Genomic DNA, 19,932 nt, shown 5'->3' on the forward strand with positions numbered 1-19,932 from the left:
GCTCTAATTGCGAACTAACAAAGTACATATAATTATCTAAAAACACACTAACATAGGTTGTGACCATATAGATAATGAATAATTCCAACAATTCAAATGACTAGTATCTCTCAACCGTTCTTGTTCAACTGTTTTTTAAAATCATGCCCCATTATTGATCAGTAATGCACCAATAAACCAGTTCCTGAATTTCTATAATATAACTTCTTGATACAGAATAGTATTCTACCACTGCTTCCATCCCATTTTTCCATTTGCATGACATACATACTTTTGTTACTAGGTCCATCTCATGGCTTAAATGCCTCTGTAGCTTCATTGATACCTGTGATATCCCACTTACCCCCTAAAACTGAACTGTCGAGCTTACTTTTATTTTATTTTTTGCTATTTCTTTGTGTATTGCCATATAGACTTCTTAGATCAGGAATACTATTCTATCCTTTCTTTTCTTTCATTACATCTTGTGCATAGGGCATACTGGGCATCTCCATTTGTAATTTTTGGGTGAGAGCTGCTGTTCTCTATAGTATCTGGTTTAATCAGTCAGCTTTCTCTGTCTTCCTCTATTTTCATTTTAAAGCCATTTCAGTCAAAATTAGCAAGCTTTAATCCAGGTTGTTGGGAGGATAAACATTATGAAATAGAATGAGCTATTTTTGTTACTTTAGTATAGTGGAAAGAGAATTCATTGGCTTGAGTCAGAGAATCTGACGTGACAGTCAGACCCACATCTGATGTTTACGAGTATGGGGACTTGAGTAAGTCACTTAACCACCCTATGCCTCAGTTTTCTCATCCATAAAATGGAGGGATGGAGAAGATGGAGAAGAGAACACATGCCAGGTTCTGTGTTAAATGTTTTTACTAAGATTACCTCATGAGATATTCACAACAATCTGGGGAGGGAGGTGCTATTATTATCCCCATTTTACAGATGAGAAAACTGAGAGAGAAAATGTTACCATTATTATTTAAGTGACTTGACCAGAGTTACACAGCTAGTAAGTGATTGCAACTAGATTTTAACTGTTGTCTTCCTGATTCCAGGCCCTTCCATCCACTGTGCCATCTATTGTCTAGACAGCTTCTGAGGTCCCTACTCTGGATCTATGATTTTATAATCCTTTGGCTTCAAGTATATTGGATCTTTGAGTGAATAATATTTATTAATGAACTAATTAATAATGAACACATAACATTGAAATAAAAATATGATTTTTTTTCTTATCCTAAAAGTAGTTATATGTATAAAGAATAGAGATACCAAACATATTTTAGAATCTTGGTAGCTTCTAATAGGCTACAAGAAAAATGTGTGTTTTATGTAAAAGATCTTTTTTTTAAAAACCATGTGTTTAAAAAAAAAGATTGCTAGAAACATTCAAAGTACAACTTCTTTTTGATGACAGAAAAGTGATAGCGGCATATACTTACAACTACTTTAAAAAATGCAAGGTTATTAGAGGAATGACCTTTTCTTGTTCTTTTTGGCTAATCCAAAAGAGCCAGAGCTATGCAAATCAAGCTTTTAGATAAGGGCTGTAGGATAAGGATAATAGAGTATTTAATTGTGAACAAGTAAGGGGGAAATAATCAGAGCTGAATAGCTAAGCTTGCCAAAGTTTATTCAAAGCTGTTTTCTGTTCAACCAGTTTATGAGTCAGGATAGAAACAGTGTGTCCTTCTCCTATTACCCAAATGATCTCCATAATTTTAGTGTTAGCCCTTTGCATTTTTTATTAATTGGAATGATTTGTATAATCAGTCTTCAGCTAATTACCAGAAGTTTGAAACTGTTCCCATTGACCCTTCACCACTGAATGCTCTTTCTTTGTTTATGACACATACTTTGGATGTTGCTTTGTAGACAGCTAATGCCATGAATACCATTTCTGCCGCCCTTTCCTTTTATATTTCTATTTTTGCATCTACAAATCTCTTCTATTATCTCTGCTACACAGTGGTCCTGAAGGATAGGCTGTAAGCGAAGACAGTGGCATTTTAGCTTTCCTAGAGACTTTTTAAAAATCTTTTAGAAAAAAAGAATGTTAAGGTAAGAGTGTTAATGAAGAACTAAAGATTGAATAATATGATAAATTCATATCTGCATAGTGTTTTCACAATAAACTTGTGAAGTACTTAATACAAGTATTATAATCTCTGTTTTACAGATGAGTAAACAACTTCAAAGAGGTAAATGACTATCTCATGGTCACAGAGCTAGTAACTGTCATAGCAAATGATTTATGATTTTTTTTAACTTTTAATCAGATTGTCAGAGAATTAGCCTTTCCTGGTCTCCCCAAATGTTAATCTTCCACCAATCTTTTATTTATGTATTTTAAAATATGTTAGGTACATACCTATAAATATATATGTTGTCTCCCCTAATAGAACATAGTTCCATGAGGGCAGGGACTTTCTTTTGTGTCTTTATATCCCACGTGCCTAACACAGTACTTAACATACATTATTATTTAGTTGTTTTCAGTTGTGTCGGGCACTTTGTGATCCTGTTAGGGTTTTTCTTGGCAAAGATACTGGAGCGGTTTGCCATTTCTTTCTCCAGCTCATTTTACAAAAGAAACTGAGGCAAGGGCAGCTAGGTGACTTTGTGAGTAGACTGCTGGTGCTGGAATCAGGAGGACATCTCCTTGAGTTCACATCTGGTCTCAGACACAGCTGTGCCACTCTGGGAAAATCACTTAACCATATTTGCCTCAGTTCCTCCTCTGTAAAATGAACTGGAGAAGAAAATGCCAAATCACTCCAGTATCTTTGCCAAGAAAACCCCAAATGGGGTCATGAAGAGTCAGATCCAAATGAACAATAAACTGAGGCAAACAGGCTTAAGTGACTTGCCCAGGGGCACACAGCTAGTCAGTGTCTGAGGTCAGATTTGAATGCAGGAAGATGAATCTGGCACTCTGTCTACTGTGCCACCTGATTGTATTTAATGAATACTTTTTGATTGATCTACTGAGTTCACAGAAGTTTGCTTTTGTATGTCTGATCCATCTATAATAACTTTTGGGAAAATAATAATAATAGCTAACATTTAAATTATCTTTTAAGATGAACAAAATGCTTTACACACCTAAGTTCAATTGCTTCTCACAGCAACTATACAAGAGAGGTGCTATTAATATCATCAGTGTACAGATGAAGACTGAGATTTTAAGTGACTTACCCAAAGGCATGTGAGGCAGAATTTGAACTTGGATCTTTTTGGTTTCAACTCTAGACCTCTCTCCACTATTCCACTTAGTTGCCTCACATTTTTTTCCCCTCAAGGAGATAGTTCGCTTTCCATACATACAAACTTGTTTGGCAATATAAGTGTTAAGAGGAAGACTATTTAACATGTCTATCGTTTAAAACTCACAGCTGCCCCAGCCCGGCCTTGAGATCTTCTCAACCATCAACAGCTTAAACAAAATACCTTGCTGGGAAATATTCCAACTAACCTTTAGAGTTTTCCAAAGTAAAAGAAAGAGTTTTAATAGACCTTTCCAATAATCTGTGCTTTTAATATAAGTGCAGTGTTTCAGAGACAGAACTGAATTAGGACCACTTAAACTTAATATATGTTTTAAAACTCTGGATAGATAATTTAGGTATCTTTTTAAAAGCACAGACTGTAGATGTAAAAGGAAGTTGGAATCAATGCAAGTATGAAAAGTGGTGATATTTCTAACTATAAATAACATGTGAATGTAATAGGATATCATTGTGTAACAAGGAACAACCAAGATGAGGGATTCAGAGAAAGGAGGGAAGACTCAGATGTGAAGGAAGCGAGATCAAGAGAATAAGATCCAAAGTGACCACAAAGCAAAACAATGCTAAAAGGTACCAGAACAACAGAAGACATGATGAAACACATCTCTCTCCTGTCAGCAGAGAGGTGATGGACTGCAGGTGTGGAATGAGACATACACCCTCCAGAATTTCAGTCTCTCTTTTTTTCTTTATTCTTTGCCAATTATGGCTCATCTCCAGTATGACTTCTCTAGCTTAATTCCATCATCATCACCACCTTTCTGCTTCCTTTTTTGGACATTCACTTCTTAAATTGGCATTATGCAAATTTAACTTTATGCAAAGAATTCTGAAAAATCCACATTCCCCCCCCAAAAAATCCTATATTAACTTTACTGTACAATTCTGTGCTCTATCTCTCCACTCTCACCCTTCTGCTCCAAAATAACAACAAAACACAACCTCCAAATGAAAGCAGAACAAACATGGGGAGAGACAACTAGGGCCTTCTGCTAAGATTTTTGAGAGCTTACTAATAACCCCTCAGTTGACAAATGGAATGACCCTTTCTCAGACCTTATTTCCTTAAACCATCTACGGCATTGGCAGAGTTGACCACACCTATCTTGCTACTTGTTCCATCTTTGGCTTCCTGGACACTGATTCTCCTGGTTTCCTTTCTACCTCTCCAATTGATCTTACATTAGTTTGTCTTTCTTTTCTTCTGCAGAAGCGTGGGTTTTCCTTGAAGTCTCCTCTTTAGCCCTCTAATCTGTCTCTGTACCTTCATCTTTAGTAAATCTCATCAACTATTAAACCTTATCATCTCTGTAAGATAATTTCCAAAGGTACATCTCCAACTCAGGATTCTCGCTGAATCACTAATACCATGTTTCTCTTTCTGCTGAGATGTCTTACCACCTGGATTTCCCTTCATCAGCTCAGACTTAAAATGTCTCAAATAAACTCATCTTTCCTGTAAAACCGGCCCCACCTCTTTCTTCTAGCTTTTTTTCTGATGCTACCACCATTCTCCCAGTCATTCTTGACTCTTCTCTCTCTCTCTACAATTGAAAGTTCAATTCAGTAAGCATTTATCATCAACTAGGTGGCATAAAGACAAATTCAGCATGTTCCAGAAAGGCAAAAATGAATTAGTGCCTGCCTTCAAAGATCTTACTCTCTGGAGGAAGCAATATGTTCGTATAATATATGTTTAATAAGTGCAAGGCAAATCCCTGGGGGGATCCAGGAAAGGACTTATGCAAAGGGTGGCATTTAAATAGTATTTTGAAAGCAACTAGGAATTTCTGCATTTGGAGGTGGAAGGAAAAGCATTCTCAGCACGAGCATGTTGTAATGGTATTAATGGGGAATAGGAATTAGGCTTAATTTGGGGCATGAGGGGCAGCAATATGAAATCAGTCTGGAAAGATAGGTTGCAGCTAAATTGTGAAGGATGCTAGATACCAAACTGAGGAGCTTGGTACATTGAGTTAGTTTCCAAATTTCCCACTTCTATTCCCTACTTTCCTCAACCTTTCCTACTCTTCCAACCTAGTCTACTGTAACAATTGGTCAATGATTTTTGCTTCCTCCGGTCAATGGCTACTCCAATTAATGTTTCACTCAGCTGCCAAATTAATCTCTCTGATGCACAGTTCTGACAGTCCCATGCCAGCTCCCTGTGCAAAAATCTTCAGTGACTTCTCATCACCTACCACCTTGCATCTATGATAGAAGATAAGTCATTAAACTACCCAGATCACTTAATCTAAGCCTAAATTTCCTAACTTGTAAGATGGAAATAAATTTATACCAGCTGTGTCAAAGGCTGAATATGAGGAGCACATTTTGCGAGTTGATGATACTCCTTATCTTGGTTTTCAGGGTCCTTGTCTGTAATCTGGCTAGAAAGATACATTCAAGCTTCCACTTCAGGCACTGTCTACTCATGCAAAACTGGCGTTCTGCTCCCTGATCTCCTCCTGCGCTCTCCCACTTCTGTGCTTTTCTGAAGGTCCACTACCATGCCTAGAATCCTCTTTATCTCTTCTCATTAACTATCTTCTCTTGCTTCCAAATCCAGCTCAAGGTACTTCTTCCTCCATGAAGTCTCCTCTGTTTCTTTTCGGTTAGAAATGGGTACCCCCTCCTGGAATTTCTCTGCCCATTTTATTGATCTGTTCTCTGCCCCAATCATCTTACAACTTATATTAGAGTGATCTGTATGACCTGTATACATGTCTCATCTTGTTATTATATTGTCAATTCTTTAAGGGCAGATGGACTATTTTTCAGTTTTATATCCTCACTACATAGCTCAATGCTTTAAGCATAGATAGCATTTAATAAGTGTTTGTTGAATGGAATCTGAATGAATTTAATTGAATTTGAATTACTAGCCTCTGCTCCCTACCTCACTATACAGCTTTGTGCTAGGCTCAAATCTATCACTCTACATATCACTATTTATAACCAATATCTAACTCTGGGGTTTTATTGAAATATTCATGTATAATTGGTTGGTATTTGTTCTGAACTTTTCAATTGTCTAAGTTCAGTTGCATTTGACCATTATGTCTATCCAGTACTCAGTGTGCCCAAGGACATCTCAACTATTCAGTGATAATTGAACAAGACTGATTAGTGATAAAGACATGATCCTAGTGAGATGGGCAGAACACTTCCATAGTGTCATCAACAGACAGTCATCAATCAATGCTGAAACCATTGACTGTTTACCTCAGGTTGAAGTCAATCCCTCCTGAGCGGAAGTTCAACTGAAGAAGAGGTTTTGAATGCCAGTAGGCTCTTTTCATGTGGCAAAGTACCTAATGGGTATATTATATGCCTGGTTGTTTCTCTCACTGTTTTCATAATGTTTTTTCATTAATTTAATAAAGTTTTTATATGATGTTTCCTATGAACTGGACTACTCAAACATGCTACTCCATTTTCTGTTTCTGCCTTTGTATTGATTGTCCGACATGATTGAATGTTGTCCTTCCTCCTTTGATTTTCTTTCAGGCACTCAAAACCCATGTTCTACAGGAAGCCTTTTCTGATTTTCTCTCTTGTATCACCCATACCCCCATTCCCACCCACCAGCTGCTAGTTCCTTCCCCTTTGAGATTACCTTTTATCTATATAACCTTTAATTATTATCAGGTTCCTTTTGCTGAGGCAGGTTTATTTAAAAAATACACATATATTGTATGTACCTCTTTTTTTACACACTGTGTCACTCATTAGGATGAGAGTTTCTTAAAGGGAGGGCTTCTTTTTGCCTTTCTTTTTACCCAGTATTTAACACAGTTCCTGGAACGTAGTAAAATGCTTAATAAATGCTCATTAATTTGACTTGATAAAGCTAAATATAAAAGTCACATGTAGGCTTCAATGGGCAGAAACAGTCTTCCTGAATAGAGATCCAAGCTGGACCTATGATTGTATCAGTATAGAGAACTCCTGAATGAAAACATCCCCCTACCAATGCAGGGCAGCATCTTTTTTGTAACTGTAATCTTAGAGAATTGCCTGGAACACCAAAAGGTTATGATTCACCCAGATTCACATGGTTTCTGTGTGTTAGAAGCAGAACTCAAGCCCATGAATTTCAGGCTCCCAAACCCGGCTGCCTCTGTTACCAATAAAGAACATAACTTTTCTTTTATAGGAGTCTTTTTTACCAAGAAGCCCAAGCTGTTTATTGAGTCATCTCAATTTAAAGATTAGAATCTATTTAATCCTAAAACAGATACCCTCATGTAGGTAGCTAGTGAGGCTCAGAGTGAAGTGAATTGTTCAAGGCAACTAAAGTACAACTAAAGGATGAAGTATGGAAATGTTTCCTAATGAGGCTGCTAGCCGGCTCAGATGGGGAGTAGGAAAGTTGTTCTCCTTGAGTCATTTCAGTCATGTCCGACTCTTTGTAACCCTATTTAGGGTTTTCTTAGCAAAAATACTGGAGTGGCTTGCCATTTCCTTCTCCAGCTCATTTTATAGATGAGGAAATGGAAGCAAACAGGATTAAGTGACTTGCCTAAGGTCACAAAGCTATAGCAAATGTCTGAAGCCAGACTTGAACTCATGAAGATGAGAATTCCTGATTCCAAACCTAATGTCACTAGGCTGCCTGGAATCAGGAAGACCTGCGTTCCCACGCAGCCTCAGATATTTACTAGCTGGACAAGTCACTTAACCTCTGTTTGCCTTAATCCTCTAGAGAAAGAAATAGCAAAGCAATCCGGTATCTTTGCCAAGAAAACCCCATACACAGTAGGGTCCACAGGGTCATGAAAAGTCAGACGTGACTAAATGGCAACTGAGGAAAATGGTGATATTTGATAAATCTGCTTTAAGTCTACACAGAACAACTAAATTATAAATAAGCATCATTATCAAGATACTTTTAAAATCTTTATAACAATTTATAGATGGTTTCATTGTAAATTCTTAAATTGTATCAAATTGTAGAAAACAAAAATGTACTATAGAGTTCAGGCAATCAATGATTATGAAAGAAATAGCAAAAAGCAAGTGTCTTAGTTAACATTGTTATTTTGATGAGACTTTAAAAACCTCTAGCATATGGATTGTTAATTTTTTCTGTGATTTCTTCACTGAGTGTAACCCCCTCTTTTACTTTCCTACCCCCTCAAACAAGGGAAAAAAGAAAAAATGAAGATAACAGAGTAGATGTAAACTGTAGCTTTAACTATGTACACTCGGTTAATTTGAACTATGGGAGAAAGCTTTGTAGCCCATCAAAGGTTGTTTTCTTTTGGCCAAAGAGAAGCAATAATTAGATGGGGTGGGGGGAGGTGGACACAGACAGAACTGTGATCTCACAATTTGCATTGTCTCTCGGGATGCTCATCCATCAAACCATCACCTCAGATTTCTGTGCGGGGTCACTGAGGAATGAAGTGACTTGCCTTGAGTTTGGCATTCTTAAGGGTTAGTATGTGTGTAAAGCTGGTGGTTTGATGTCGATTCATTCTGTTTAAAAAGCCCAAATGGCATACAGCTGAAGACAGGAACAAGCATAGATGCCTTCTTTCAAATAATTACTACAAGGCTAATAGCTATCTTTCCAAATGTAGAACTGGGCCATCTGCTTTTGTCCTCTTTGATTTATTCCCTGCTTTTTTTTTTAATGAGATAGTAGAAAAGGTAAGTCTTTTTAAATACTAGGGAGAAATCAGTTATAAGTTTTAGGCTTGTTACATCATCAATGTAGATAAAAAGATCTCATGAAATTAAATTTGTCATATATGTTTGGAATTATAAGGCATGGGTTTTTTCTTCAGAAATGCAAATTTTGGTCTTTTACCATGATAAATGGATGCGCTTTAATTTTGAAAAAGTTTATATCTTCAAAATGACTTTATAAATTAATTTCCTTTACATTATCTTCTAAAAATATTAAGGAGTAATTGAATCATTAATGAAGACAGTGACTTTCAGTTTCCTTGCTACATCTTTTGTAAGTGTAAATGTGTGGGGATTGGGAGAGGGAGAGTTTGCTTGGTTTGTCTTTCCTGGAATTTTTTAATAAATTTATTTTTAGGTCTTTAGACAAAGTAAAACACAAGCAGATGTCTATGAAAGAGCAGCTCGTTGAAAAAGTGTTAGATAATATTTATCAGTTTCTGGCTGATTTTTAAACGACTTTTTAAAAATGACCTAATTCTGTAAATTACACAGGAAGAAACTGCTCCGAAGTTTTAGTTTTTTTCTGCTGTTGTGTTTATCTTCAGAAATTAGTAGCCAAAAGAAAATGGAAATATCTACTTCTCAGTTCTTTATGAGAAAGCACTAATTATACAAGGCTTTGTGCTCAAGGTTCCAGCGGCCTGAATAGTACAGAACAGTTTTGGATGCTCTCTCCCAGGGATTAGCATACTGCAGTGGTCCAATGCCAGCAGAACCTCTCCCTCTATCCACTCCCATCCCCATCCCCCTCGACCACCCCACCTCCCAGGAGGAGCATTTCTGCTGAAGTCAATTGGTGTGTGCAGTTTTTTCTTGTGAGAGGATTAGGGAATAGGAGAGTGGCTTTGTGAAGAAAAAAAATCAAGGGAAAGATTGCTGAGGAGAAACTAAACAGGGACACAAAAGCCTCCAGCCTTTCATACTTTCCTCAGTCACTTCATTCTAACAGACCCAGTTGCATGTGATAAAGCAGCTGGGAGGGTTTTGTTTTCTTTTCATCTACATACTGTAGGAGAAGCTGGTAAGGTTATTATTTTTTTTTCTGTTCTAACGCTCTGTGATGCTACTGTAATCGCTTTATTGGAGTGATTGTGTCTGGAGGAAGGGAAGTTGCTTAATGATTCTGGCGACACCCTGCTTTGTCCCTCCTTTGTGAAGCTGCTTACTTTGTGAGGGAAGCTCTGTTTGCAGAAAGGGCTGCTTTCTGGAGAGAGAGAAAAACAGCAAAACTTTGTACTTCGCTTTTCTCAAAGTTGATTTATACGTCACTTCTGGATTTAAATAAAACATACACACATACATACATGCACATAAACACACGCACACACCAAGCTAGATCTGTACAAGCTTGCATTTAGCTTAAAGATAATCGCATTCTTTTAACGTGTTTCATCCAACATGTAGGTCCTTTTAGATTGTTTTGGGAGAAGGGGACACTGAGGGCTGGGACACGGAGTATAATTCTTGCTTCCTTGGAAAATTTCCAGGGTGAATTTCCTTTGAGAATTTCTCTTTATCATCATACTTTTCACCTGTTTTATAACTAGCTCTGCTTTAGCTAAAAACCGTTGCTAGCCAGCCAGTAGACCCAAGGGTAATTCTAAGAAAGTAGGAAATAAAGGAAAGAGCCTGATTGAACTGGTTGAAAAACTGAAATCTGATCTAGCTGTAAAGAATTCCAGGTTTTGTATCTGACACCGGCTGTCGGTAATAATTGGAGGGAAGAAATGAGGAGGCTGCCCTAGAATCAGAAAGTACAGGTATGTGTGTGTCTCCTTAGATGTTTTCAAGAAAGTGGATTTAACCTTATTTGGAAAATGATTGTCTAACCTTTTCTTCCCTAATGTCCTGTTATTTTTGGAAGAGTGACTTTGGTATTTGTCTGCAATTTTTTATTTCCTTTCATCGTATCATGGAAGATTTCAGCCTGGATAGTTAGAAATACATGAAGTCAGTTTAGGGCAAACCATCCCACAATTAAATTGCAGAAAATCTCATGATTTGTTGGGCTGTGGGGGAGGGGAAGAGATAAGTGATTGACAGAAGCTTATCTTGTCCTAGTGGAGAAAAAATGACTACTTGGTAACCTTTTATTGGGGGGGGGGAGGAACTAGGAAGCAGCATTTAGGGAGTATTGCTTTGTATTCCTTCAAAGTTTTGTCTTAGGATTTATCCTCTCTTTATGTTTATGTTACTCATAAAACTAAAACTGTAAGTTATATACTGACCCAAGCTTAGGGACAGTGGTTTACAATTTTTAAACTAACAATTCAAATATTAAGTGTTAGCACCCCTACTGGATATGTGTATACATCTGCTCTGACCATATAAAATGACAAATGACATTCATTTTCATGGTGTTCTATTTACTAATATTAGAATTGATCCTGTGGGGTTTTCCAGTTAAATTTGATGAACTCATTTCAGGGATATCAACATTTTTTGTAGTTTTTTTTTTCCTCTTTAGCAAGTTTTATTTTTTAATGCAAATCGACTTAAATGGTATTTCTTGTATGAATTTGATAATGCTAGGTAACTTCTTCTTAAAGCAATATACTGTTTTCTTCTTAGATATTCTAGGAACCAGTAAATCAGTTCCTTTTTAAGTTATAACCAGCTCTGACTCCTTTTAACTACCCCCAAACTGCTAATTCAACCAAATGGTTGAAAGTTTTTGTCCCTTGCCTTTAGGATTTGTTTATTTACTAGGAGCTGACAGTTAATTCTAGACTCCCCAGTGGGGGGTTAACAGTTGTTTATTGATTTATCTGTATACTGTGAAGGAGGACACATGGGTTATTTTCAGATCTTTCTTGGAATGTCTATACCATGGGGCTTCTTATTTAGATTAGAAAGCTTGTCTCCATAAGATATACTTTATTGGAACTGAGACTTGAAAATAAAGAGCTTTAAAATATTTTTTCTCATTACGTACAAATATATAAAAGTAATGATCATCACTATTTTTAAAGGAAGATCAGTACTATTTCTCATATTGTTAAGTGAGGAAATTAAAGTGGAGGCAAAGCTGTCTGTCACTCAGTGCATCTATCAAAAAAACCTTGTTGGCATTGTAGCTCCATCACAGCACTAAATTCCAAATTAGTTTTCAGTCAATAGAAAAAATGCTAATTTTCCTGAATTATAGATAAAAGTTTTAATACATCATTGTCTTCTTATTATCCTTTAACTGATTTAATTGGTAATCTCATTGTATTCCTAATATATTAATCTTTTACTTTATATGGCATAAAATAATTCAAAATTTTTAGTTACTTGTGAATTAATCTAGTAAAAGCAACAGGCCAAAACATTTTAATATGTTTTGTGCTTATCGTCTATAGACACAATGCCTGACATATAATAAGACCTTAGAAATGTTGACTGATACAAAGTAGAGAAATATTTCACTTTTTTTGATGATTCATTTTTGGAATAATCTAGTAGAAATAGCACAAGATTCATAATTATAACTAGAGGGTATGAGTTCACTTCCTGGCTTTGCCAATTAAAAGATATTGACAGTTTGGTAATTCATTTCACCTTCTGGGCCTCAGTTTCCTCATCTGTACATTATCAGGGTTGGACTAGATAAGAGATCAGTCTAGTTGTTGTCAATCCCTCAAGCTAAAAGTTGTTGGATTTTTTTTTTACATTTTTAAGTACAATAAGACTTTATTGAATAAAACTTTATTTAAAAATGTAAACATATATTCTTAGCCCACAGGCCATATACAATTTGTCCTCCAGGGCATAGTTTGTCAATGCCTAAACTAGAAAATCTCTCAGGTACCTTCCAGATCTATATCATAATTTCCTTAGAATAATGAGTGTTCTCACATTACTTTCTTTATATTATCTTTATGCATAGTTAAGCATAGTATATTGATATTTAATATCCCTGCTGATCTCCTGGAATTTTTCATTGTCTCCAGTAACTCATCTTTTTACAAGATTGTATCAACTCTGAAACTGAAGCCTTCTCAATACTTCTGGGCTCTGGGATCCCTCCCTCTGATTGGACTGGGTGGAGGGTAGACATTGGAGAGATTCTCCCTGATCTTTCATTTAAAAGGGGGGCCGAGGAAAGCCATCTCATATCCCACTTGTTTTCAGATCTTCTTCCTACTCTTTTTCCCCACCCCACCCCCATTTCCTTTTTAGCTTCTTTTTTGTGCGTTATTTTCTTCCATTAGATTGTGAATTCCTGGAGGCCAGATTGTCTTTTACTTTTCTGTGTATCTCCAGCATTTTGTACAGTGCTTGGCACATGGTAGGTTCTTAATAAAGGTTTATTGAATGAATGAATGAATGGACATCAGTATTCCACATGTACATAAGTATGGGCACTACTTCTGCTGACATGGTCTCCATGAGTTGCTATTGTCAAAAGTTCATTACCTGGTAGCCTACATTCTGGTGATGGGGTACTCCAGACTTACTAAAGCTTGTCTTCAAATGAAAAACTTACAGTCTTTAGAGCTCTTCCCATTTGGGAGGATTTATCATACCTTGAGCTACTTTCATTTAACCTATGAGTACCCACAGTCACCTCCAGGCCACAATAAAGTATTATAGCAGGGCTTTAGTGGAATATATATACACACACACACACACACACATATATATATATATATATCCTGAATAAACTTCAACTTATAGATATGAGAGGCACATGAAGTAGTGGCTAGAGCAATGGACTTTGAGTCAAGAATCTTTGATTCAAGTCTTACCTCTGACACTAGCTACACTACCCTGGGCAAGTCATTTAATTTCTGGAAGTCTCACATTGTCATCTCTAACATGGCTAGATGTCTTCTAAGGTCCCTTCAAGATCTAAACCTATGATGCTATAAAGAACTTGACAATTTTTATCATCCCTAACACATGTAGAGTAAATATAATTGTATTGTTTTGCAGGGTAGTTCCTGCTGGTTTGTGCTACATTACGCCGAGCCCCCCAAACTGAACATATGCCATGATGTAAAACTCCCAGTTAGCTATTTTTATTTTGTCTTTTCCAGTCTACATATCATTTTGCTGGGCAAAAAAAAAAAATAGGAAATAAAAGGAGAGTTGAGCAATTTTCCCTTCACTTGATTGGTCATGTCACCATTTCATCCACCATGAGTAGTAGTTCTATCATTTTTTTAATCCTTCTCTTTTCCTCAAAATAGCAAAAAAATCTCCTCCTCATGATATTTAGTATTCCCTCATCAGCCTCAACTCATGAACTTCAGTACTCCTAATTCCTTTCTTACAGGACCATGCCATGTGCTTAACTTCATCCTGTTACCTGTCCTTGTTTCCATCTTTTGTAAGTTGCTTTTGAATCTTTTTGTTTTGATTTGTTCCCTGTACATACCCATCCATCTCTTTCACCCTCTTTGCTTATTATCAGAACCACTTCTCTTGGTGTTTTCAGAATTGCGATTCTAAGAGTTTCTCATCCTCCCTATTGCAAAGAACAGCAAATGACAATACCTGCTCTCCGGGAGCTCACAATCCATTTGGGGAAAACAGCGGCAAAAAGCTATGTACAAACCAACTATATTCAGGATAAATTGGAGACCATAAGCAAGGTCTAGAATTAAGAAGTAATGGGAAAGGCTTCTTGGAGAAGGTGAGATTTAGCTGGTAATTGAAGGAATCTAGGGAAGCCAGGAGGCAGACCTGGAGAGCAACTCAGACATGGAAGACAGTCAGTGAATGTGCCTGAAGCCATATTCATATATTCTTCAGAGAATGTGGGAAGGGGAATAAAGTCCAGTGAGTTTAAAGAACGTAGGTTAGAGCCAGCTTAAGATTTTAAATTTCATATTTTATTTTGGAGGCATTGCAAAACCACTGGAGTTGATTAAATAGCACGCAGTCAGATTTACGCTGAAGGAAAATGACTTTGATAGCAGTGTGTACAATAAATTCTAAGAGTTTCCCATCATTTCCAGCATAAGATCCTTATTATCAGTGACAATCAAATTCAAGATTAATTTCTGCCATGTTACTTCCTGCATCCTTTAATGGATGAAATAATCATTAGAGCAAATCAAGAAATTCTAACTGCTCTGCTTTTGGTAGATATCTACAGCAGGTGTATTGGTAACTAAAGACCCCTCGTTACTACATCATATCTCTACCAGGCTTACAACGTCTGCCAAATTCCACACCTATTTCTTCTATCTCTCAAAGTCTATAGTATGCTCTGATGACAATATTGTTTCTCTCTATCTTCATTAATCTTCATTCATACTGCCATACTGTAATTCCTGAATTTTCTCCCATTTGTCAATGTTTTTACTATACATTGCTGCATCACCACTCCTTTTTATCCCTCGCTTCCATTTCTTTTGAATAAGGTATATTCTTTCCAAGCCATATTCTAGTCTTGGGCCTCACCCCCTAAGTCTAATTTTCCTCCTGAAATTGATTTCCTCCTTTAATTGATTTTGTTTTGTCCATTTCTATATGAACGTTTGGTTTTATTGATGGCTATTTTCTTGGATTTTTGTCTCCATTGAATTTATGAGAATCTCTATTGCTATATTTTATACATTTTGTCTCCCCTATGGTATACTGCTTATTGTGTGTATCTATCATACACACTCACACACACACACACACACACACACACACACACACACACATATATATACATACATACAGATAGATAGAAAGAAAGAAAGAAAAAAAGAAAAAAGAAAGAAAGATAGATAGATAGATAGATAGATAGGCAGGCAGTTTTCTCCCTTCTTTCTCCTTTTCAGTTTTGACTCCCTTTGACTAAGTTTTTCAAGACTCCAGGCAAACATTTTCATAGTTGCCTTTGTTGGGTTCACTTCATTACTGAACAGTAACCTGTCATTTGTATATGTCAAAATGTAGTCTAGAAATCCTAAAGCCATTTTCATATACTATACTTTATATAAATAATTTATTGTAAAATATTATTGATCTTTTTGTCTTTGTATCACCTTAGTTCTTTATTAGTCCTTCCCCTTTTCCTGGCTCAGTTATCTATCCCTTGCAACAGAACAAAAGAGGAATATGAAGGTCAGTAAAAATCAACCACGTCCAACATCTTTCACACCTGACCCCTTCTCTCCATTCACACAGCTACCACCTTATTTCAAACCTTCATCACTTCTATATCTGTATTATTACAAAAACTCCTATTCGGTCTCCCTGCCTCAAGTCTCTCATAACTTTTCTTTATTGTACATCCTACTATCAAAGTCATTTTCCTTTAGTGTAAATCTGACTGCTGTTTAACCAACTCCAGGGGTTTTGCAATGCCTCCAGAATAAAATATAAAATTTAAATTCTTAAGCTGGTGGTAACTTACCTTTTTTAGACTCACTGGACTTTATTCCCCTTCCCACAGTCTCTGATCCAGCCAAACTGGCCTTCTCTTTGTTCACCACTCATTATGGTCCATCTCCTGTCTCCATGCTGAGAAGGCACTCACCTCCCTCTCCCTGTCCTCCTTAAGATGCCATTCAGGCACCATCTTATTCATGAAAACTTTCCTGCTCTCCACTCCCCCACCACCCACAACTGCTTGTTCTTTCAATTTCAAACTATTTTAAACTATTTAACCATTGTTAAATATGTATTTGTTAGTTTTATAATTGTGCCATATATATTTTTTGTATGTACTTGTCTCCTCTATTAGGATGTAAGCTCATTGCAAGTAGGGTTTTATTCTTTTTTTCTTGCTTTCACAGCACCTAACACAATGTTTGGCTCATAGTAGGTGCTTAATGACCATTTATTGATTCATTAATTGATTGGTATGTACAATATTCCACACTCATAGTTCCTCAGCTCTTCAAACAAGGAAGGGGAGTACATTCCCAAGGGCCAAACTTCTTGCAAGCATCAGCTATTAATTTCTCAAACCTGCTTTCTGAAACATTTGCCTTTGATAGACAGCAGTGATGGAAATATCACCCATGCCCATACAGTCTTCGGTCTCTTGCCCCAAACTATGGTCTTTAGCAGTCCTTCTGGAAACATCATTTATGTGCTTCACTAGAAGTGAGAAGCAGTCATTCAATTTGATAAGTCTTGGCAGACTGTCACATCTTAAATGCTAGAACATGTGCCTCTGAGGTATGGCTTTATCATAGAATCATAGTGAGGAAGGAGATCATGTAGTCCAACCTTCATTTGACAGATGAAGAAAGTGAAGGGTTGAAAAGAGAACTGACTCGGTCTAAGTCACATAGTTAGAGACAGAGTTGAACATAAAACTCAGACCTCTTGACTTCCAGAAAAGTATTCAGTAGTGTTAGTCTGGTGTATTTCTACTAATGCTAACTCTAGATTCCTTGTGGGTAGATCTTTTATTGCCAGTGAAAGATCACACAGTGTCTCAAGAAAAGGGTGATCCAAAGAGTTTGATCTGAGTTAATTGGTGTGCTCAAGTCAAGATGTGTACATTAAACAATTAATCATACACTGTAGGGAATACAGAAGAAAAAGGAAGAGGCACAGATCCTCCTCCCCTTCCAGTTTAAAAGATGAGGTTTGCAAACACAAAACTAGATAAAGTCTAAACTACTGTAAGTGCAAGAGGAAATTAGAAAAAAGTGTTTTGCATAGCCTGAAGAAGTTGGGCAGTCTGATATTTGCCAACAGCCATTCTGAAGTCAATTTTTGTATTAGCTCAGTTTTTAATGCCAAAAATCCTCATTTCATAAAAAAACCTATAAACTTAGAAGGACTGGCTTCTTCTTCTCCTTTTGTCTTGACCTTACTTTATCCCCTTCCCTACATTCTTTTGCCTGTGTCCCCTGAATATGTAGAGAATTTAGATATTTTACTGTTGAGAAAGTATAGCCTGGGTTCAGAAATATGGATAGATAGAGTGGAATAGAGATCTCAGGGCTAGACGGGCAGAAGGGTGAATGTGTGGTGGCTCAATAGTTAGAACTCAGCAGTCTATTTGAATTGAGAACTCAGCACACCTGTTATCCATATTTAAATATAAGTGCAAAAACCACAGGGCAGCTGGGTGGTGCAGTGCATAGAGTGCTGGTCCGGGAGTCAGGCAGATTCATCTTCCTGAGTTCCAATCTGGCTTCAGATATGTACTAACTGTGTGACCCTGGGCAAGTCACTTAACCCTGTTTGCCTCAGTTCCTCATGAGATGGAGAAGAAAATGGCAAACTACTCCAGTATCTCTAACAAGAAAATCCTAAATGGGGTGACATAGAGTTAGATATGACTGAACAACAATAACAAAAACCACTTTATGAAACCTAATATAAATTATTTAAGTTATCTCTGCCACTGCTCTCCATTATCATAGATAATTGCCTCTTCTTGATTAGGAGTGTCTTTGTAAATAAGTCTGGGATGCCCATTAATGGTTCTCAAGTGCTGTTGACTTCAGAAAATTCACCCAAGAAGGAAATTTACAATTGCACTTAAAATATATGTGTGTGTCTATACACACACATATATCTACATGTGTGTAAATATTTATATATCTGCATGTATGTACATATATAAATACACATATATGTGTGTATATGCTTGACACCTTAGTTATTTATATTGTCTTTTAATGAGTTTATGGAGATTATTTTTACATTACTGAATTCATATGTAATATGAAGTAGAACTTATGCTAATAATAAAATGGAATTATAAAAGGTGTGCCTCTGGCCTTCAGATAACTATTAAGTAATAAAATATCTGCCAAGGATAAATTGCTCAGTTGAAGGTATGCTATATTTCATAGGATTTTAGATCTATAGGTGGAAGAGACCTCAGAGGCCATGTGATCATTTTACAGTTTTGGAAACTGAACACAGGGGACACAACTTCAGTACTATGAAGGTATAACTGATGGTCCTTTTGAAGCTCTTTTCTTAATTTGTTAGGAAAAACTAGTTTCATCATTATCCTTTGTTTCTAATCACTGTAATTTTGGGATATACTTCTCCTTACCAAATGAACTCCTCTTATAATGAAGGAGGAAAATTTAAGGTTTAAATTTTAAGTAAAATATTAAACACAGCAATGAGGTCTAACAGTTTAAGCAACGTGTGAGAAAGTAAGTTCTCCTTTTCTGACAAAGGGAGTTCTTTAGAATCACTAAGAGCAAAGCACCAGAGATTTATATCTGAAAGGGACTTAATTGGTCATCTAGTCCATGTGCCAAGCATGCAAACCACAACACTTACGTATAACCAGATTAAAATACAATTGGGAAATATTTAACAAAATAAATGAAAATACAATAAAACATTTAAAAATATGCATGGATTCTTTACTATGCTTTAGTAGCTCACATGTCTATTTGAGTTTAACACTAGCTCAAACTAAGGGCCAGCTAGGTGGTGCAGTGGATAGAGCACCAGTGCAGGAGTCAGGAGGACCTGAGCTCAAATCTCACCTCAGACACTTGACACTCACTAGCTGTGTGACCTTGGGCAAGTCACTTAACTCCAATTGTCTCATCCTGGGTCATCTCCAGTCATCCTGATGAATATCTGGTCACTGGATTCAGATGGCTCTGGAGGAGAAGTGAGGCTGGTGACCTGCACGGTCCTCCCTCACTCAAAACAAAGTCAAGTGCAAGTCTTGTCATCATTTCTCTGATGACATGGTCTTCTTCAGCAACGAAGGACAAACACACACACAGCTCAAACTAGCCCAGTTCTCTTATTTTGTAGATGGACTAAATTGAAGTCCAGGGTGAAGAATCTACTTACTTGATTCATACTGGCCATAAGTAGCAAAGTTGGGATTCAGACCCAGATTCTGGCTGCAGAAGTAATTAATTTACTACTGCTCCATGTGAAGCTTAATAAGCTTATATTTATGAGTTTTATGTTGTTGCTGAGTCACGCACAACTCTTTGTGACCCCATAAAGTGAAGATACTGGAGTGGTTTGCCATTTCCTTCTCCAGCTCTTTTTACAGAGAAAGAAACT

The 19,932-nt window shown here is 36.8% G+C and overlaps 1 protein-coding gene across 2 annotated transcripts in view; it reads left to right on the forward strand.

The window, feature by feature from the left end:
* Window positions 1–19,932, forward strand: part of MID1 (midline 1) — a 438,516-nt gene that overhangs the window by 160,664 nt on the left and 257,920 nt on the right. The window contains exon 1 of one of the 2 annotated variants that reach the window (XM_072614390.1): window positions 9,638–10,006. The exons of the other annotated variant lie outside the window; for it this stretch is intronic. The gene's annotated coding sequence lies outside the window, so the exon portion shown is untranslated. Of the gene's footprint in view, window positions 1–9,637; window positions 10,007–19,932 lie in introns of those variants that run through there. 2 annotated transcript variants of the gene reach the window in all.

The sequence above is a fragment of the Notamacropus eugenii genome, chromosome 5 (genome assembly GCF_028372415.1).
Source record: "Notamacropus eugenii isolate mMacEug1 chromosome 5, mMacEug1.pri_v2, whole genome shotgun sequence".
NCBI classification, from domain to species: Eukaryota; Metazoa; Chordata; class Mammalia; order Diprotodontia; family Macropodidae; genus Notamacropus; species Notamacropus eugenii.